The 22,480-nt window shown below is 44.1% G+C and overlaps 1 protein-coding gene across 1 annotated transcript in view; it reads right to left on the bottom strand.

The window, feature by feature from the left end:
• The window catches only part of SHISA6 (shisa family member 6), a 280,377-nt gene that overhangs the window by 224,962 nt on the left and 32,935 nt on the right, over positions 1-22,480 (bottom strand). The window lies entirely within an intron of this gene.

The raw sequence follows: 22,480 nt of genomic DNA on the forward strand, positions 1-22,480 counted from the left end.
GGGAGTTACTCTGCCTGCAAATCACAGGGCAGTCTGTGAATGAAAAGCACTGTACAGGAGCCAGATTTGATTATGATGGAGTCTCACAGCACACACTACTTCCAAAGCAAAACAACCACCCACCTACCTAATCTCATGGGATGGACCATGCTATCTTTTATTACAGTATTTTTCTAGAGATTTTGTATCTCTAAGGTCTATTACTCACAGTTAGGATAAAAATTAAAATACTGCTTCAGAGCACTGTGTCTGACTCCCTGGAAGAGGCTTTTCCTCCTCTCGCAAACCCTGTTCTTGCTTACAGTCATATCCATGTGCTGTAATATATGTAAACCCTCAGACGCATATAGGCTCACAGGCTTTTTCATTACAAGAAATGAACAGGAGTCCAGCAAGGCTGTGTGTTACTAAAGCAAATGAAGACTAACACACAACTTAAAATTTCCAGAAGAAATTGAAACAACGTGAAACATGAATTTTTTTTCCTTTGCTTTGGTTATAAGGCACAGCAGAGGCAAAGAGCAGATCAGTGTTTGCCTGCCACACAATAAAGGCATATTCTTCAGGGCATACAGCTCAAAAAGGGAACATTTCATTACAATGGCAACCTGCATAACACACATATGGAACAAACTCAGTCACAAACAGCAATTACAACCCCAGCTCTGATTTAACAGAATTATTAGAGCTGAATTAAAATGGTGTTATCCACCTCTTGGAAACATTGTTACTGAGTACAGATTACATCAACCTGGGAAGGGCAGACAGGGACTGTCATGGACAGCCTTTTGCATGATACATTCTGAGATTCTGACCTCATCCTTGTCACAAATTTCCTTGGGAAAAACCTGCACATAGAGAAGAGTCCCCACATCCAAATTCCTCAGCACAAACATTATTCTCAGAGAGATCTCTGTGGAGAAAGAAAGTCCTTTTTATGGGGGCAAAAATATCCCCCTGCCTACCTGTCTTTGATGCTGTTCATTTCTGCTGGAGTGATTTTTCTGGAGCTATTTTACACATATTAACAGACCGAGACAAAGGGCATGAGCTGCCAAAACCACTGCAAAGTGTTTGCTGAGCACATGGCAGACTGCTCTGCATCACTCTGTCTATCCTGTCAATCAAATACAATCATCTTTGAATGCAAGGGGAGACACGGCTCCAGACCCAAAATGAGGAATTTTTGGGGCCAGAGCTGCACAGGGCAGCCAGCAAGCACACAAAGCATCTCAATTTGAGGAAAGTCTAATTGCAGAAATTGGTGGGTATTAGATACGGCTGTGGGCTACACCACTGAAGGAAATGTTTGCAGGCAGATCAGGCATCTTGGTATTTTACCACAGCATGGGGTGCAGATTAACAGAGATTACAATGATAAGAAGGGGCACCCAAGGGATGTCACTGAAACATTATCATTTTATTTCTTAAAAAAAAAAATCAAACAGAAGCCAGCCGGCACCTCTCATACTTATCAGAATAAAGACACAGTAAGGGCCACCACAGTGTGTTTTTTCTGGTTTAATACCATAGTTCTGGGATCACTGTCTATCCTGAACATGCAAATGTACAAAAAAAAGCAACTGGAAAGAATTCAGTGGTACTTAGGATGACCTGTCAGCTTTGCACTGCCAGACACAGACAAGATGTAGTCCAAATCAATGCAGGGAATAATAGAGTTTTCTATGCCCTACAGATCTTCCTTAGCTTAAATCATACTGTTGGGCTAAGGAGAGCTGAGTTCCACTCGCCTTATCCTAATAATGTGACAGCCTACCCATAATTTCACCCTCTGACAAAATAACTGCCTCTTCTTTCTTTATCTCCCTGTTCCTCATGCTAAGCCTTTGTCATATCCTTCCCTGCTTCATCTGTCTTGTTCTCCATCACATGTGACTGCTGACCACAGAGATCCTGCTTAAATCAGACCCCATGGGGCCATCTGGCCACAGACTGTGCTAAACAGATTACAGGGGTGACCTTGTCTATCTCCTCGCCTGGCCTACTGTCCACGGCACATTAGGAGTGGTCTTCTAGGTCAGGGTCTCTGTGACCCCTCCAGGTCCCAAAGGCTTTTGCTGTGTTTCTGAAAAAGAACAGGTGCCTCACCTGAGTAGACAGAGCCAATTCTTGCCCACCATGAGCCAGGCAGTCTTGTGTCACTGGGGCTACCTTGACCAGCTGGTGTGGGCTCCAGCAAGCACAGGGCTCTTGCATAACTGACTGCCCAGTGCATCAGAAAATGTAGTAAAACCTCAGGCCAGCATCACTGCTTAGCCAAGGAGGAACTTTGGGTTCAAAAGAGAATAACAAGGTTGTTCCAACTTGAAAATTGGGAGATCCTTATTTTTCCTTTTGATTTATTTCAGTGTGACTTCTGCATTGTCTGCATTATAAGCTTTCAGAGTGCATTTGCATCACATCTTCCAGCCTCCTTTTCAACCAGGATGGGTAAAAGCTTACTATACACAACTAAATACTGGAAGTCTCAAGTAAAATTATTGGCCAGGAACTAGCAACCCTGCCAAAAATATGCCCATTTACTGCACAGCAGACCAAGTCAAATCCAGTGCAGTGAGCTGCATGAGTCTGGGTCGTAATCATGTATCTTTCTGGCATTGGAAAAGATGTAGGAAGTGAATCTAAAAGCTACATTGGCTTTCCTCACAGGTGACCAAGGGAACATCTCCTTTCATTAATTGTTTACTCCCTTAACTACAGCAGTTGTTCTTGATTGTGCACCCCCTGCAAGTTGTGATGAGCTGTAAAAGGCTTCAGAAAACATAATTTTTAGGTTCTGTTAACTTGAAAAAATGACCATGTGAAAGTAAAATATAGGACTGCAGTGCTACAGGGTCTCACTGGAGACATGCATTGGGGATGACAGAAATACAGTGATGAGTTCATATTTAGCTGAGATGTCTAAATAAAAACACTTTCAAAAAGAGAGGATTAAATTGATAGGAAAATAAAATACAGCACCTTTCCAAGGCTCCAAATGCATGTGCTGGTTAGCAGAAAAACCTACTGAAGCACCTGGTTTGTGCAGGAAACAGCTCTGCTCCTGTGGTCTGCTTCTGAACAACATACAGCTGTACCGAGTTACACACGCATGTCTTGAAGCATGCTCTGAAGCTCCACAATAAGCAAACATTTAAGCCCCCAAAAGCCAAGAAAGGACACTTCTTTCCTCTACAGTATAGCAGAGGAAAGAGACCCTGTGTATGTTCCCCTTTATGCAATCAGGGACGAGGCGCTCACACAAACAACGGGCTTCCCAGATTACTGTACTCTGCATTCCCTGTGCTGAAGCTGTTCTCCTTTGCATGGAAGGAAAGAAGGAAGGAAAAGGGGTTCTGATTCTTTTTCCTTAAGGACAAAAGGACCCCTTTTCATCATGTGTGCAATTTGCAGCAATACTACCATGTAAAACACAGTGAAAGCACAAGCAAATCAAGACTGGCTAATATCTCTATAGAAAACTCACCCAGTTGCAATCCTTACCCACTGAGTACAAGAAAGCCACTACCAAACCGATACGAAATGGAACAGGCTTGGTGCTCCCATTCAGAGGATTCTCAGATACTTAAAAGCCCACTGTGACTGAAAATCAGTTGTTCCCATTGGTATTAGGAAAGCTGTGCTGTTGCACCTCCACACTTGCAGCAGTGATGTTACAGCTCTGACACCGCACAGGGCTAATATTAGATCAGACCTGAGCAGAGCAGGAGGCATGACCGGCTTCCAAAGAGGTGCTCTTGGGTAGCCATGTATCAAGGGGATCCTTGCAGCTCAGGCTGTCAAAAATTAATGACAAACCAGCCCTTAATCTTTCTTCTGTGTCCTTAAGCACACCCTATAATTCTACAGCTAGTGATATAGAAGGAGCTCAAGTTTTTATATGAATCAGGAGAAGGATAAAAAGGTCCTTCTGTTTCTCCTACCAGACCATGAATCAGTTCACTTATCCCTAGTACTCACACATGCATGCTTACCATATAACATCCTCTCAGGGAAACATAATAGAGACTGAGGACTGTTTTATCATCCTGCTGAATTCTGTAGCAAGGAAACAGTTACTGCAGGTTGATTTAAACTATTCTATACAGAGAATATCAGTCACAATTAAACACTGGAGGTTTTCACAGTAATGTATATACAGCTTTATCTAGTTTAGTGGTTAGCCTGCTCACCCAGCTCTCAGAAGCAGCAGCTTAATTTCTCTCCCTGCCAACAAGCACTCAAGGCCATGACTCTTTCTGCCTGGCAAGCACCTAAACACCAGGATATGGCTTTTCTGATCCCTGCCAGGTGGGACTTATAATCTGTCCTTTATCCTTGTTGTACCAATAAGCGAGTGCTGACATTATACAGTGAGTACTCTTGTCCCCAGATCCTTTCATCCTGACAGGTCTGCAAACCAGGGGAATTTGGTGCTATCCAGAATTATTAATTTGTACTTAAACCCAGTTCCACCTGAGGAAGGACTGCATATCTCTCAGGCTCCAGTGCATGAATCTCTGCTGGTCTGTTGGGAGATGGCTAGTCTTTGGCTATCCTCCCTGTTTCCACCTACTTAACAGCAGTAAAAAAAAAAAAAAAAAAAAAAAAAAAAAAAGAAAAGGAAAAAATGAGGGAAAAACAGCACTTCCCTGGCAGAAATCTCCACGGAGCAGTTGCAGGGGTGTGACAGAACAGACAGTGGGAAATGCATCATGAAGCCAGCCCCCATCTCCACAGCGTTTCCTTAGCATCATGGACCTGGTGGTGGCTGGTGTAAATGCCATGGCTCTGCTGACTACCAGGCATTTACCCTTCAGTATCTAAGTGGTGTTGCTGTTGCAGCCCAACAAATGTGACTTTTTCTATTACCGGTGAAAATCCCCAGGGTTTGTACTGACCCAAGAGTGTGGGGTCTTGGGACCAGTCTGGGCTTGCCTGGACCTGAGCTGCTTTTGGCTTGTTTGAGCTGTGATAGCAACACAGTGTCTGTCACCTACCCTGGGCTGACTCTGCTCTGGGACCAGCCTGTGGAAACAGCCTGACAAAGCCAAGTTGTCCCTGGTGACAAACTGATGACCCAGCCAGAGAGACATGGGAAGAGCGAGCACACCACCAGAGACCCAAGGCGAGTATTAGCAAGTTTTATATATCCATTTTAAGGGCAGAATGAATGAGACTTCCTGTTTTAATTTGAACTATGAGCACTAGTACTTTTCTAACTACTTCTTGTGTTTTGATTAGAGTGTTAAAACATTAAATAACTAACAATACACTTCCAGCTCCACATACAAGGTGAGCTCCTTTTGGCTATGTAGGTGAATAAGCAAGGGCTCAAAGAGAAGCTTGTGCATAGGTGTCCTACTAATTCAGGGTCCTATTCTGACCTGGAGCCGCTGCTCCTGCATTATTATTATATAATTTATATAATTTGCTTTTCACATTCCTTCTCTAGAGGGTTTTGGCTTGCTTACAGCGGCCAGGGTACGAACAAGACAGAGTTGAACATTTACTTGAAAATGGGGATATTTTTACCCATATTAGCTTGGAGATGACAGTGGGCACTTCTGCTTCCAGTCACAGATATGCAGTCAAAACTTATCCTGTTTGCTCTATTTCCTACAGCCTCTTCTTCTTGAACCACTCTTTCACAGACCTCTTATGGAAACAGCAGCGCTTACCTACATGGAAAAGTAACCTGAGGGAAGTGTTGAGTGCTTTTCCAATTCTCTGTAATCTGATTTAGCAAGTGGAAGCACCAGGAAAGTGTTACTGCTCTGTTACAACAGGTGCTCAGAAAGTTATGTCAAGAACCTAGACACTAGAGAAACCCACTTCTGCAAAGGAGATGAATATGTTGTTACAAAATTGCACTGGAAATGGAAAGTCTCCAGAGGATAAGAGAGGTGGCATGATCTTTGACTCAAACTGCAGGACTTTTTAGTCTTGTGTTGGGATTTTGTGTTGCATGGACTTCTGCAACTTCAGCCCTTAATTTCCAAGTAAAAACATCTCATGAGATAACTAAGTGAAACTGGTTTATGCTTGCATGCTTAACTGACTTTAAAACAGCAGTTTTAATGTGATATGAAGATATTAATTTCAGAAATGTTTAAAATGTCTTCATTTACAATCATCTTCTTGAATAAAGAAGCTACAAAACTTCAGATACAGTCCCCAAATGCATTTGGCTTATGAAGTTACTTCTCAGAAAATAGGATTTTTAGAAATACATTGTCCACATGTACATTAACACCAGCCTGCACATTTGTACAATGACTTTCAGGGGAAAAGGATAAGGGTAAGGCAGTAAAAGGGAATGTACCTACTGCTGTCTCAGTTAACTCTGAAGAGCTGAGTCCTTCAAGCACATGATCTCAGGAAATCTCTTGGAGACAGGGGATAAAAGGAGAGGAAATAACTGCATGAATGTCTTGGCCTTAGTCACCTTCTGAAGGGGCTGGTCCTATCGAGGAGAACCGTATGAGGTTTAACAAGGCCAAGTGCCGGGTCCTGCACTTCGGGCACAACAACCCCATGCAATGCTACAGGCTGGGGGAAGAGTGGCTTGGAAGCTGCCCAACTGAAAAGGACCTGGGGGTGTTGGTTGACAGCCGACTGAACATGAGCCAGCAGTGTGCCCACGTGGCCAAGAAGGCCAACAGCATCCTGGCTTGTATCAGGAATAGTGTGGCCAGCAGGAGCAGGGAGGTGATTGTCCCCCTGTACTTGGCACTGGTGAGGCTGCACCTGGAATACTGTGTCCAGTTTTGGGCCCCTCAATACAAGAAAGACATTGAGGTGCTGGAGCGTGTTCAGAGAAAGGCAACAAAGCTGGTGAAGGGTCTGGAGCACAGGTCTTACGAGGAGAAGCTGAGGGAACTGGGATTGTTTAGCCTAGAGAAGAGGAGGCTGAGGGGAGACCTTATTGCTCTCTACAACTACCTGAAAGGAGGTTGTAGTGAGGTGGGTGTTGGTCTCTTCTCCCAAGTAGTTAACATTATGACAAGAGGAAATGGGCTAAAGCTGTGTCAGGGGAGGTTTAGATTGGATATTAGCAAAAATTTCTTCACAGAAAGGGTAATCAAGCATTGGAACAGGCTGCCCAGAGAGGTGGTGGAGTCACCATCCCTGGCAGTGTTCAAAAAACAGGTAGATGTGGCACTTTGTGACCTGGTTTAGTCTAGTGTACCCTTGGTTGGTTTAGTGTGGACTTGGTAATGTTAGGCTAATGGTTGGACTGGATGATCTTAAAGGTCTTTTCCAACCTAAACGATTCTATGATTCTATGATTCTATGATTAGGAACAGAAAGGGCAGGGGATGTAAAAACACAGGTTTGTCATTAAAGAATGAAAATTTGTTATTAGAGAAAAGTTTGGGGGTTTTTTCTGGTTAAGCTGGGGGGAAACCTGCATTTGAAAGATGCAATAACATAGAACTTACTAAGGAACCTTACTGGAAATGTAATGAAAAGAACTTATGAAGGGAGATAAAGTGGTTGACCAAGTGGCATGAATGATGAAGCACTCCACTTTTCCCAGGTATATGAAAAAAGGAAAATGGCTTCAGGCACTCTCTGCACATGTGCTAAGCCCATGAATTCACAGCAGGCTGTGAATATTCCTGCTCTCAAGTGCTAGGCAATACTTCTGCCCAGAGTGTAAACATGCATGTAGACTACCCCTCAAAGACGCTCTGCTGTCTAAGCCCCATCCCATCTTCTCACATGGAGCCTCAGAGCTGATTTTCTCACTGGTATTAAGCAGTCCTCTCATATGTAAGAATGACCCTTAATCTGCTCCTGTCCATTCAGGGTGTGGCTATAGAGAGATCAACTCTTTGTTTGTCCTGGATCTTTTCTAAATTCAATCACACTTTTAAAGCTATAGAGAAAAACAGCCTGTGTAAAACTAGAGTGGCAAATGATACGGTACATTACACATAAGGAGGACAGCAGGTTCCTATAGACTCCTTGTCTAATATAGTTCTGTCAGAAAACTCTTCTGTTGCTGCTTTCTTTTCTTTGTAACAGAAGGCAAGCAAGCTAGAGGATTCAATACAGGAATCATTAGTAGTTGCCTGTTTATTAATCTCTCCACTGCTGGATCTCACCTCTCCTGCTGTGCTCCTGTCATCACCTATGTTGCACTGAAATCACAGGACCACAGCTATGTCCAGCTGCACAGGAGGGGACCACTTGGATATGTCTGAAGCATTTGGCAGTGCATCCAGGGCTTCCCAGTGCAAACACATGTAGAAAGCTCATAAACTCAGCGGGTGCCTTCCAGCAGGGAAAATGGGAAGAAGTGAATGTTTGGTAGAGTTGCAGGTGCATTAACAACCAGACATTTCTGCCGTGAGTGAGGTCAGGATACATGACACTCTTTGTTTTTAAAACCTCTTCATTTTACTGAATTAAAAAGAATTGTTTCAGCAGTCTGTATTCCCTCACCTTATCTCTCTTGGGTTTTTGTTTCCTCTGCTTGGTCCTGCACCACACAGCAAAAGCAGTGTGTTACTCAAGAATGGAGGTTCAGCTTGTGCTGGTGCTATCCACACTGGATCGGGAGCCTGGGACATGCACGGCTATCTGTGTGGAGCGCCTTTCCATAGCTCCTAGAAAAATCTGCATGCTCATTTCATTGTGTAACAGGAGGCTGTGTTGACAATTCCCCAAGATTGCAGATTCCTAGAGGTAGCTGTAAATTGCACCGATGCTGTCTGTTTACTTGTTTAAATGCTTATAAAGAGTGGCTTCTGGGTACTTGATCTGGTTTTATATGATAATTCCAGCTCTTACTCATAAAGATCTCCATAGCTAGGAGCAATGTTGGTAAATAGCACTATGCAGACCTCTACACTCAAGTAACATCCACTTTTATTTGGGTTAGATATGCAGGAATATGATGGGGAGACATTCCCAAAATACAGTGAAAAAATCTAATGGCACAACTTGTATCGTTGTTAATGAAAGACACAAGGAAACCAATTCCCCATCTTGTGCTTTGAAACTGTGCCCTGGAGTGCCTTTTAGCATGGGTTGCTCCAAGCCTAATCCACTTGCTAGCAATGCTGTGTCCCTGAATGCTATATGCAGTCTCTGGAACTGAGCAGCTGCTCAGAAAGTGAACAGCATCATAGGCAGTCAAGCTATGCTTCTTCTGCTGGAGATTTGCTGATCTAATTTAGAGCGGGCCTAATATTCCCCTTCTAATTAATTTGTTCTGTTCACCTGAGACTGAACTGGCTTTTGTTCTTTGGGAGCTCCTCACAAATTAGATGCTATACCTGATGGAATTTAATTATATAGGCTGGGAGAAAGTGATTAAGGGCAAAGGGAGGGCTGATCACACCGCACACATGCTTCAAGGGTATTAGCAGAAGGGAAGGTAGGGGCTGCTTTTTCTTAGCTGGAGGGAGAATACTAAGGAGTGATTGTCTCCAGTAGGAACTTTAAGGTTAGAGATAAACATTCTTTGATATCTGAATGCCTTTGCAAGGGTCAGGTAGGTGTTACTAGAGCTGTTCAGATCTGTCTCAGATACCATTCCAGTGAAATTAGGTCTGCACATCACCCTTGGCCTTGTGCAGCAGATCTTGATTCTGATGCCTTTTAATCGCCTTGGGAGCTGTGTGCCTCCATAACGGGGAGAACAGGCTGTGAAAGAAGGATCTGTCAAGGAGCTGAACACAATGGTATTTGCTCCTGATCTCTGCAGGGTTAGCTTGGCCCAGAGTCTGGGAGGCCCTAGACCACATATGCCAATTCTCAGTGGGAGAACTGAGTTACCCAAGATGCTAAATGTGAAGGGAATTGAGGAGTGGGGGCTCTTAGGTCAGACTTCAACAGAAATTCTGCAAACTTGCACAATTTCATCAGTGTCTGGTCACCACAGCCATGCTCATCTCTGCTCTATGACACAGGAATAACTCCTATTCAGAGAAAAGTAGTGGAATTGCATAAAAGGGTGGCTAAAGAAAGAATTAGCAAAGTGAAGAGAGGGGAGAGGAAGAACTGGGGAAAATAAGAATTCCTGATCACAAGAAACCATTCAGTTAGACTCTTCAAAACTGCTTAGAGTCACAAAACTGAAGATATTCAATGATAATATGAGTAACCACCAGGCTGTGGCTTTTTAGCACAAAGTGCAGACCTTTCCAGGCACATCCTTCATTTTAAGGTACTTGAATAGCATTGATGTTCAGGCATCATGTGCCTGCACATCCTATATGGAGCTGTGTTCTGAAACAGTGGGGAGAGAGGTGGTCTGGGATCCAAGGTGTCCAGAAATCCAGAGGCACCCAAAGTAATAACGGCCATTAACAGGAGACAGTTTCCTGTGGCAAGGGTGGCTGCAGCCTCCTGGGTCACTGCAATGATCCAGGGACAGTCTAAGTGAGTGACTTTAAAGGAAATTCAGTGGGCAGGAAGGTGACAGAGAATGTGTCTGTGCTCCCAGACTGGTAGGATCCTCTTGTGAAGGCACATTAGGGATGCGGGGCAGGAAGAGGTTCACGTACAGGAATCTCCTGGAGGGGATCTTCTGGGCTGTACATTCTTACCCTAACATCACCATCCAGGTAAATCCTAAAATAACTGGAAATGGAAGAAAATGTGTCAAAATCTTTTACCTTAAACAAGCTGGTTCAAGCACCAGTACTTAGCAGCCTGCCACATAATAGGAAAGACCTTTTTAGACCCAACACACAAGCCTTGTTCTACTTAGGAAACACATAATGCAACCTCACTTGGGAATTCAGTGCCAAGGGGTCAGGGGAAGCAGAGCAGAAGCTGGCTTTGTTCCCAGCTCTTGCTCTGGTGCCACAGGAGACACCAGCTCCAGGGACAGTGACAAGGAAGCTCATGAGACTACGCTTAACATTTTGAGACTACATCTGGCATGGTGGAGCATCCTGTTCCTGTCCTGTTTAATGATCATTAGCAGTAGCTGGTTGAGAAGAGTTCCCATGCTAACGAGCACCTCAGGGCAGTGGCAGAGAAAAAGGACTTCCCTGCTGAGTGAGGACCTCTGAGCAGAGCATCAGCACTTCAGTAGTGTACAGCAAACATGTTCCTGCCTGAGTAATTTGTCTCACAAGTACCAGTCCAGTCAGACTGTCTCTGACTGTCAGTGATAATGTTTGTCTGACTGAGGAGCTGATGGGGGTCGTTCAGAGCCCATCCTACTGCAAAACAGAGGCTTGTCTCTGAAAACCACCTTGATTTATAAATAAACTATCTCTCTTAACTCCCACAAGCCTTCAGGAGATTTATGCTGCTGCAACAATACTGCTGGACACAATGAGAGAAGCTGCCATCCTACTTCTGAGCTGAAAAGTAGACAAGCCCAGGCATAGCCTGGTCTGTATATTCCCATAAAAATATCATCTCTTAGCCAACAGAGAGGTCAAAGCTACCGCACCTGCTGAGCTATTTAAGCACAGCCACATGGTCCAGGAGAGCCTGCAGTAACTGCTCCCAGATTAGTATGACAGAGGATTAGAAGTTGCTATGAAAGCAGCCACAAATACGAGGTGCTCCACAACTCACCCACTATCTCCGCAGCCAGCTGGTGGTTCCCAGACAGTCTGCACAGGTGGATGTGCCTGGGATTATCCTGCCTCCTGATGTACCTGCTGGATCTGCTCGGAGACACTGAGCACTTTGGACTGGAAGATTTGGCTGCTGCAGAGCCTGTTTCTGCCAGCTTGGAGGATGGCATAAGTGAGTCCTTCCTGAGCTCAAGAGCAAAATGAGATGCTCTCTAAGGGCTTGGTCCCATGTGACTATCATGATGAGAAGCCAGAAATAAAGTAAGACACAGCTTTGTAAAGTCTTTGACACAGTTTGCTCTCAGAATGACAGAATGACGGTATTGGGCACCAATTTCCTGCTAGCAAAATGCATCCTATACTCTTTTTCACTCTGTAGTCAAAACCTACTTTATTGGCTTTTCCTTGGTATGGAAATGGTCTCTGATTTTACCCCACAGCATATACCAGTTTGGCCTTTTCTAGTATTTGAAAGGATTTTAGATATGTGCACAAGATTTTAATGTAATGAACTTGCTATCCAGGCAAGAAGGTATGAAGTGGGGACAATGGCAAATTGGGAAGCCTGACAAGAAAAAACACTGAGCGGATTCAAAAATGAAAGAGGTCACACACTAATTAAAAAAGCTAGATTTGGTAACGATTGCTAATGGTACGTTAAACCATCTAGTCTGAGCTATACATTTGTTTTGCTGCTTCCCAGTTTTTTGTTTATTTGTTTGTTTGTTTTGCTGGTTTTACAGTTTTGTGGCTGTTGACCTCATGAACAATTCTGACACAACTCTCACAGTGTTGACAATAATGACCAATGATGACATCTTGTGATTAAGCAGTCCACCAGCATGCTTGTGCCTGGCCTGTTTTGCTGAGTATCTTTTAAAAAGGTGAGTGAGAGTTTGCAGTGAAACAGAGGAACAAGCTTTGGAAGGGAAAGCAATTTACACTCCAGTTTGGTTTGGGAATTTTTTTCACTAGTATTATGGCATGTTTTAGGAGGAAAACAAAGATTTCTCAGGTGGTTTATGGTAATTTGTGTCTTGTCACTAGTCCTCATGGGGTTTTTTTTTCTACCCAGTGCAGTACTGTGGGTTTTCTGTGCTCCTGCAGCCCATACACCAAACACAGTTCCTCCTAGTTTATAGCTGTCTGCAGCTGCAACTTGGCCTCCCAAAGCAGGAGAGAAGTGGTATGCAGCCAGGCAGCCTGTTTGGACGATACCACAGCCCTGTATGGCAACCTTTCTCCATAAACAGGACTAGGAACAAAGATAAATCCGAGTGCAGGGTACTGTGCAACTACACCCAGCCTGTGTCATCCCAGATCAACATCCCCTTCATGCTCAGAGAACTGGCAGCATGAGCAAAATAAAACACAATGTATCTGGAGACTAATGTTTCTGCATCTATTTTGGGTTCAAGTGACATTCAGCTGCTGAACATGTGTGAGACTTGACTTCCTGCACCTGACCCACAAGCAAAAAGGAACCAGAAGACATCAAGAAGACCTAGCTCTTTAATTCAGCACAGGCTTCTAGCTTTGGAGATCTCAGGCAAAGCTGGCTGGGAACTGGGGCTGTAATTGCACAAAAATGAGTTGCTTGATCATTAGAAGAAAAATAAGAGAATCTATCAAGCCAATCAAACACTTCACTCTGGACTTCTATTATTTTTATACTATTTTTATGTGAGACCTTGTTGAAGTCACAACATGTTTTGAGCAGAAAACCTTGTCTTTTTCATTTCGAGAAAGTCAACGTTAAATGCATCAGTGTGTTGGAAACTCAAGAAAGAATACACACTGAGAAATATAACACAACTGCTGCTCTTAGAGAGATTGTCATCTTCTGGTCTAACCCTAAGAGCAGGAGCCAGCATAGATATGTCACAGTGCTCCACAGCTGGGATTTGGAGAGTGCAACAAGCCTAAAATGCTAAGGAAACGTATCCTGATAATATTGGATGCTAACCAAAGATTTTAGAAGTAGTAGAAGAACTTGTGTTTTGTAAACTCTAACTAAGGGACAGGGAGATAATCTTGCTAAAAGGGCAGATTATCATCCATTTGCCACTGGTTGGTTTTACATTTTCCTGTGAAGGAGAAGCTGGCCATTGCCAGAATTAAACATAAGACCGGAGAGCCGATCTGAGCAGGCTGGAGGTGCCAATAGTCCCATTGTGCTTTGGGAATAGAGACAGGGACACCTAATTTGGTCTGTATCTCTGTCATAGACTCCTCACAAGAATTTCATGAAAGTACAGGTGGCTCAGGAGGAAGATCACTAGCTATGCCCATACCTCAGACCCCAGCAGTTCATGTCTGAAGGGAAATTGGGTTGTGCTCTAACTGCTGTACAAATACTAGTAAACATGTTGTGAGCTGTACTCCTGGAAAATATACCTGCCTATATCCATGACATGGCAGTGTGGAGGACGACTGCCTCTTGTGCTGTCTCTAAAAGGCTGCACTGCTCTAAATTCATGGCAATAGTTAATGGGGATCACAAGCTGCACGCTGCAGGAGATCTTCTGTTCCCCACACTTTCTGGTGGGGGGGTTTGTGTGATGAACTGCTTAAATTTGTGTCTCTTGATTTCTGTATGTTACTTGAAGGAAAGACATGGAAGTAGGTAATCCTGGCCTTAATATGCGAATGCTTCTCAGCTGTAAGTGACGAGAGACCAGGGACAGAGCCTGGCTTACACATATCACAAAGCTTTGTATGATCACACCCTGCAGTATTGATATACAGTTGACGCAAGCCATTGATTAGCCCCCAAAGCATGAAATAGTTAAAGCTGTAGATACATCATCATCATCACAACAATTGTGTCTTTAAAGCAAAGAAACAGCAGAGAACTGCAGGTAGCTTCCTTCCCTGCACTGCTGCAGCCACTGCAACATGCTGTACAGTGACTACTCCACCCTAGCATGCCCTCCACCCCTGCTACTGCACAAGGAAGTAAATGAGTCCTTAGGGAGCCTTAGTCCTTTAATGAAAATCAGCTAGTAACAAAGTGTGCTGTTCAGATATACTAATGAAAAAATGTTCCCTTCCCAGGGACAAAGCTTCTCATGCGCCTTGGGCACTCTGCTTCTAGGAATCAGCTAATTTCAAGATAGGCAGTGAACCCTGAATGACATGGACCCAACAAGGAAAGTTGGATGCAGCTGGAGAGATGATCTACTGGTGCTGGTGGGGTTACTCCAGTGTCATTGTTCCTAGGCTCAGAGTCCATGAGGATGGCACTGCGGTGCCCTCTGGCCTGTACCGACTTGGATTTCTGTTCTGTTCTCTCATAACTCCTCCCTTCCCCCTTTCTTCAGTTTCAGACCTATATCATAAAAAATGTCAGGAAGCATCACTGACTTTTCAGACTTGATCTCAGCAGATCAAAGGGCAGATCTGGATGATTCCCTCCTCCCCTTTCTAACACATAGCCAGGAAGTAGTAGGAAAGACAGAATGGAGGGCATACAGAGACATAGCAGGGACATGAGAAAGAAGGTGAAGAAGAGATGAAGGCAAGAAAGAGAAGGAGATGGGTGTAATTTAACCAAAACCTCTGAACAGGAGTACCTCTATCCACTCATACGAGGTTACAGGCTGCTCTGGGCAGTTCCTGAAGGGAACAGGGCATGGGAAAGGGACATCTTACAGCTCACAGGTATGAAAGGTGCATCATTATCAGAACAGAGGAAAGGTGAGATGTCATGGGAAGTGTCACACACTAAACCACAAAATTTTGCATTCTTATCCTGAGCTTTGTGGCTGTGGAAGTGATTTGGGTTGGTCAGAAGATCAGGCTGTCAGAGATTTCTTTTTTCATGCTGGTAGGAGCAAGCTGAGAGCAGGTATTTTTCCAGGAGTCAAGCAATTTAATGTCCATGTCTAACACACTGGGCTTTTCTAAAGTTCATGGCGGGCCTGCACCACTTAGCATTTGGGACAGGTGTTTGGACCAAAACTATTGCATCTCGCACACAGTGATAATATTTCCTTCTGTCTTTATTAAACAATGGACTTTTTTACAAGACACTGGCAGTTTCTTCTAGCAATCCATTCTGGCACTTCATTTCTCTCAGTTTCACAAGCAGGATCAGTTCTGTTTGCAGTATTTATTTATTTATTTCAGCTCTATACAAAGCTGGCACACTGAACTCCACAGGTGCCTCACACATGTGATAATGTGAACACTGAGTTACAACATGTGCCTCTGGATCTTCTGTGCTATCATTCAAGCTTCTCAAAATTCAACACAACTCTTTTGAAGTCCAGAAAGACACCTGACAATTTTCAAAGGATCACAAAATATCATAATGAAGGAAGAGTCACAGTTTCTATTGCATTTCTGATGTGATGTTCTCACTGCAGCCCAAGCATTAAGAAAGGGCAGACTATAATACCTTGCCCAGGTCTTGCCTCTGCAGTCTTGTGTCACCTGCAGTGTTGAGTGATCTAAACCAGCTTTGAAGGGACTATACGTGAGGCAAGTGAGCTCTCTGACCAGCCATCTGTATGCTGAAGATCTAGCCCTCAAGGAAAGCAGGAAGAGTTTATCATTTCCAAATGAATGCCATAGCTTGACATATGCCAGCTCCTATGGGTGCCTCTGGTAAAATGAATTTGCTATTAGAAACCCCAGATGTGCCTGGGCGGAAAGCCCTTCTTGCACATCCTGCTGCGCCTTGTGAAGGAAGCCTTGTTGCATTGCCTGACTTCCTGACCATGCCTGGGCTGTTTGGGCTCAGGGACTTTCCCTGTTGCTACATGCTACAGCAGTGCCTGCACTGCTGAGCACCAGAGGTGAACTGGGGGAAGGTACCAAGTGGGGGCACCTCATGAGAGAAGCCCTTTGTTCTTCTGAGCTGGAGACAAGATTCTGGTTGAGTTAAATAGGAATAGTTGGATGGCAAGAAGCTGGGATACTTTCAGGGCATGGTTTAACTCCTGAAAGAGTGGTGTAAAAGCAGTTATGCCATCTAACCTGGAGCCTCTTGTAGGCTGAGTTATGCAATGGTAAATGTGCCTGGCACAGGAGGGAGCAAAGAAGCGCTCAGCTAAGCATTCTTAGCTGAAGAATTAAACCTCCCATCATATTTACTAAATACAATAAATAAAGTTCAGTCTGCTACAGAAGGCATTCATTTGCCCTCAGTTTGCCCTCAAGACATCTAAGTCTTCACCTGGCCACTCCTTTCTACATTCAGTGGAAAAGAAAAGAACACCTTTGTTTGAATGTAGCTTAGATGAAACCATCTCCAAGGTTGCCTACTTCCTTCCACTTCACCAGGAGTCCTTGTGACCTGTTCAGACTTAGAGCTCTGAATTTGGCTGCCAAAAAGGAGGTTCTTTGATGTGAGATTCATGTTCTGTGGAGGTGAGAGAGGCAGCTCTCAACCTTTGTCTGAGGACCCAAGCACCCAGGATTTGATGGCTGTCAGCTGCAAGACCTAGTTAGGAAAACTTTACTCATTTCACTTTCCTCAGCTGGCTAGAATAAATGTAAGTCCATGATGCTCCCCATCCTGATTTGCCATCAAACCCAGGATACTTCAAACTTTTCCTACAAGGGGAAAGTTTAAAGTCAGTGCTATGAAGAAAGTGTTTGACTGTTTACCCATGTGAGCACAGTGGGTGGAGGCACTGCTAAATATGGGAATATGATGGAAGGGGATGCAGCAGTGATGGCTATGATGGAAGGAAAGCTGACAGCCTGGACTTGGTTGTGATATTAGCCTGCTTGGTCTCTTTGGACAAGTCGTGTCCCCACTTGTGCTTCAGTTTGACAACTGGTAAATGGTGATAATACTTATTTTCTCATCTGGGCTTTGGGAGCTTCCTTATAAATATTTATGAAGTGCTCTGTTTATAATTGTAAGTAACTAAATGGATATATGGAATTGACAGTCTAAGGTGCAAGTTGTTCTGTTTCACACACTTAAATATAGGCATTTATGGTTTCTGCTTTCATCTGGAAGCAAAGAAGTTAGGAATAACAACTTCAAAAACTCACATCTCAAACTGAGCCCCAATTAAGAAGCATCAGTACTTAAGAGGCAAATCCTGCTAACATTAGGAAAGACTAGGAAAAGCTCTTGTAGGTACTTCATATGCCTAAAGATATAGATAGGTGCCTGTTGAAGTTTATAGAAGTGCTGAAGTGTCTAGATCCTTTCTTAAATCAATTTGAGAGGGGATATCATGCTCAGATACTCAAAAACATTTGGGATCTTATCACCCACTCATTTTCCTGTGACATCTGTAGTAGGTTACCTTTGGGGACCTTCTGGGAATCCCCCTAGTTGTCTTTTCACATCTTCCCATCCCCCTTTGTCCTGATCAGCAGTTGTCCTTGACCTTGTCCTTGTTTCTAACTCAGCAGGCAACTGCTAGTGCACATTTCTGATAAATCCATCGCTTGTATAATGGTGGAGCTCCTTGAGCATCAAGTGCCTCCTGCTATCACTGCCTAAACTCTGAGTCCAGTGATGGCCCTTCCACAGCACTCCTCACCACTTCCCCCATCAAAGCTATTGCTGTTTCATAGGAACCAGAAGACTAATCCTTCTTTGAAGGGAGTTGACCTGAACAGTGTTTTCAGTATCCTGTTCACTCAAGCACTCACCCATCTTCAGTAACCCATACATAATGAAAGCCCTGCATCCAAGCACAGAGTTAAGCATGCTGCTTCTGAACACAGTGTCACCTAGAAGACAGAGATCAACACCAGGGCTCAGAATACCTGTCTACTGTTTCTGGCTTGACTCCATGATGGCTAGCTTTTGGGGAAATGCTTCATACCTCCTCCTGACTCAGTTTCCCCATAAACTGTGGATTGTCTCCATCATTAAGTACTTAGAAAAACACTAAAAATATCACTTAAAAGCAAGGGAGGGTTGTTCTGGAGAGAAAGTCAATACTGCTTTAAAAATGGCTTTGGAATAATGGAGATTCTGGTCCTGCATGATTATCAGAAATTTTTTTATTGATTATTAGCTGATTATATTTTTATGCTTCCCTGAATTCCTCGACTTGGACTGCTCTGCAACTGACCCTTGAAGATGGCTCCATCCTTTATTGTGAGAGCTTGTACTGACAAACAATGGGTGATCATGGCATAGCCATGCATTGACATACACTGTGCAGACTGCAGTAGCTGAGATGCTTTCTAGCAGTGGAATCCTACCAGGATCCCAAAGCAGAGATCCCTAAGGAATCCCCCAGTCCACAAGCGTGGGAGGTGGTGTTCACAACCCAATCTGCTGCCAGGCCTGCTGTGTATTTTAATTGCTAATGTGAATGTGCAGTGTGTATCCCAATGGAGAGTGGTAACACACTTGAGATCTCAAGTTTAATAGGCCGAATGTAACACCAACATCTTGTATGCATTTCATGCTTGACATTAGTTGCTCCAACAGGGTTTAGAGGTGTAAGTAGAGCAGTCCAGATTGGGCTGTAAATGGCTCAACAGAAACAAAGGGAACAAAGGTCTACAACCAAGCCTAAAAGACAAGGGTGTTGTTATAAATAAAATTTTAGTGAGTAAGAAAGAGGAAAACAAGAGTAAGTTAAAAGGCCACTGAGAAGAAGAGAAAGGACTGGGAAAGCTTCCCAGAGGTGTTTTAATGTATGCTGGTGCTGAATGAAAAGGCTGGAGAGAACTGACAGATGAGTGTCTTCTACCAAAATAACAAAATACTGGTAAATCACTATGTGTAGACAACTGGAGGAGTCTAGCACTTCGGGGGTGTTTAGAGAAGACAAAGCCTGGGCGGTGTCCTGCCTGACTGTGAAGGGCCGATGTGTCAAGCCTTATACTGCCAATGCCAAGAATGGGTTTTAACATCTGCAAGTTGTTGGAGGACAGGTGCCCTATAGCTCCTGGCTTATTTTGAGGTATCATACGTGCTCTTTCTTCAGAGATCTAAAAGCTCTTTTAAGAGGATTGACGTGACACAGCTATTATATCTTTGCCTCTCTCTTGTCCTTCCTGAGCTGCAGCCCTAGAGTATGGACACACATCCATTAAGTCAAATGGGAATATGGGATTTCAGCACCAGATTTCTGCTCTGAGATCCCTGCAGGTCTCAGAGGAGTTGTTTTTCTATACCCACACTGTCATAAGCCCAAGTTCGTGAGCTGCTGTGAGCAACAGCACAGCTTTGCCTTTGCTTCAAAGATCTGACTGCAAGCTCTCTCTCCATACAGTGGAGTCCCTTTCTCTCTGGCCTGTTGGGATCTCCTCCCTTTGCAGCGCAGCAGGATATGCCAGTCTGCCCCATGTGATACGAAACGCTATAAGAGTGGTATCATAATTTAAAACCACCTACTGCAGTGTTAAATTAATCTTCTGCAGGATTTACTTGAGGAGAACATGTGGCACAGCTGTACAGTGTAAGCCAGGCTCTGTTTTTTATGACTGAACCTTTTCTGGGCCACTATGTCTGGCCATCAGGCCATGCTGGCCAGAGTTGTGCATGTCCTACAGCTCTTCATGTACTGTGCATTTCGTTATTTGCACCTCTGATCGCGCCCAACCAGCTACAGTGGTGACTGCACCAGGTAAATTCTGTCTCCTAGATGGCTGTGTTCCACACACCCAGACCGTTCCACCACCCCTGCATACTTCTGTTCAGCTTAATGGGCAGCTGAAAAAATATTGCCCAAAACCTGCCTATTTTACATTAGCTTAGGAATGCTTTACTGCCCATGCTGTCAGGAGATGTTGTGGAGGTAAATTGCACAAGACAGCCACTGATGGATTATGGCACCCAAAATTAACAAGAGGGATATTTATATTTTCACTGCCAAAGCCTTGGAATGAGTCCCTCTTTGTTTGGCAGTGCTCCCCCAGAGCTGCATTAGAAAGCTGCTGAAGGCTAAGGCAGATGCTTGCAGAAAGTGAGTGCTGGCTTTGTTTACTCGGTAGTTACTCTCATGGAGAGGAATTCAGCCAGTCGCTTTGATCTTAAAGGAGACATTATTTTTCTGCCTTTCTTGAGTGAAAGTGAGCTCGGCTTTGGCCCCTTTTTCAAGCAGTTTTACTTGGGGACAACAATTTTCTTGGGCTGAGTCACTCTGAGCCTGTCTTTTTCTAGTCCTGAGCCAGATTTGCACATGATTTTGGTTGTCTCCTGTCAGGAAAAACTCTGTCAGATTTCCTTGGTGGCAAACTCTTAACAAGAAAGTATGCAGTGGCTCAATAAAATCATCGCAATACCATATGTGGAAGGATGCCAAGGTCAGCTTGTAAAGTGGGAGCTGCTTTATCAGCTCTCTGAGTCAGGCTCTGTTCAGCAGCTCAGTCTGTGGGATGTACTCTGCTCCTGGGCAGGGGGTATTGGCAGGGATATGACATGCTTGAGTCTGTCCCTTGTGAACCAGGCTGGAATGTGCAGCAGCCACCATTGAACCAGCTCCTTGGGTTTTGCCTGTTCTTTGTAAGGTGTGTATTATTTCTGTCCCACCGCTTGAAACAAGAGCTCAACAGGCATTTTAATTTCAACAAGCAACTGGAAGTGAGAGTGGTTTTAACCCACAAATCTGTAGTTGGTGTCAGAACGTCTCCCTAACTCCAGGGGAGCACAATGATGACTGGCAGAAGCCACACGCAGACCTGGTACATGACATGGAGGACCCTGTGCCCTGGTGGGCAGGACAAAGCTGTGTCCATCTGCCCTGCAGTGCTGACGTTCGCTCTCTGTCCCTGACAGTCTGCTGGCAGTCAGCAAGCTGGCCTTCAGGGCAGACACCATGTCACGTTGCTTTTTGGACTATTTTCTGTTTGGCTGAATTGCTAATGCCATAGTAACTACTTAGGAAAATTCCTTAATCAGAATCACATTTGTGGAGGTAATGAGCAAATAGGTCAAGGAGAGCAATGTGACTCATAAGTAGGAGCTGCTTCCCTGAGTATCTGCAGAGCTGGCTGCCTTGAATGACCGTCGGAGAGGCCCGGGGGTGACGGGACTATGGTCCAAGGCATGTTTGAAGTGCAGACAGTCTAACCAAGACTGCCCTTTTGGGTGCTGCATGCACCATATGTTGTATGCAATACATACCTCCTAGGAGGACTCTGCCCAGCACAGCCCTGATTCATGCAGCATGCCTTGTTGCTCAGTCTTCCAGGAGCATATTGCTTTTAAGGAGATGCCCTTAGTCTCTGAACAGATCTGACTATCAGCTTCAGTACGCAGAGGTCTTAGAGACAACCTGATTGATAGAAGCTGTCCTAGATTCTTGGAAGGGTGAGATCAGTCAGAGAGTTAGATAGTCTGAAGCACTGCAAGCACAGAACAAATTTTCTCCTAAATAAAAAGATGAAATAGGTACTACTGACACCTAAAACCACAGCTAGGTGTTCAGTATCCCTGGCTAGCTCCAAGTCCAATGGACAGCTTGCTGGCCTCCCTTTTGCTGATGTTGGAAATCTTTTCACAGATTATTATCTTCCTATAGCTAAGTCTCTTCTGTCAGGCTCAGATTTGAGAGTTCAGAATAATACCACATCACATGCAACCTTCTGTCACCTCACTGTAAATATTTTCTAGATCATTCAAAAATACACTGAGCAGAACATGTCCCAAAGCAGATCTTCTAGGACTCTAATCATTTACCCAGTGTAAAACCTGACTGTTTTTTCTCATCCATTGCTTTCTGTCATGTAATGTTATTAATTCTTGAGAAGACCTTTCCTCTTATCCCACTGTATTTTCAAGCACTGTTAATGAAAGACCTCACTGACTATTTCCAAAGAAAAATGACTATAATACCTTGACAGAATCACTTCCATCCACACGTCAGTCGATTCCTTCACAGAGTGTTAGCAGATTCATAATGCATGCCCTCCTTTCATAAAAACCATCTTGACTATCCTACTTCATTTTATCGTAATCCCTCACAGTGCACCTGCTCTATCAGATCGTC

Source organism: Pelecanus crispus, chromosome 12 (assembly GCF_030463565.1).
Source record: "Pelecanus crispus isolate bPelCri1 chromosome 12, bPelCri1.pri, whole genome shotgun sequence".
NCBI classification, from domain to species: Eukaryota; Metazoa; Chordata; class Aves; order Pelecaniformes; family Pelecanidae; genus Pelecanus; species Pelecanus crispus.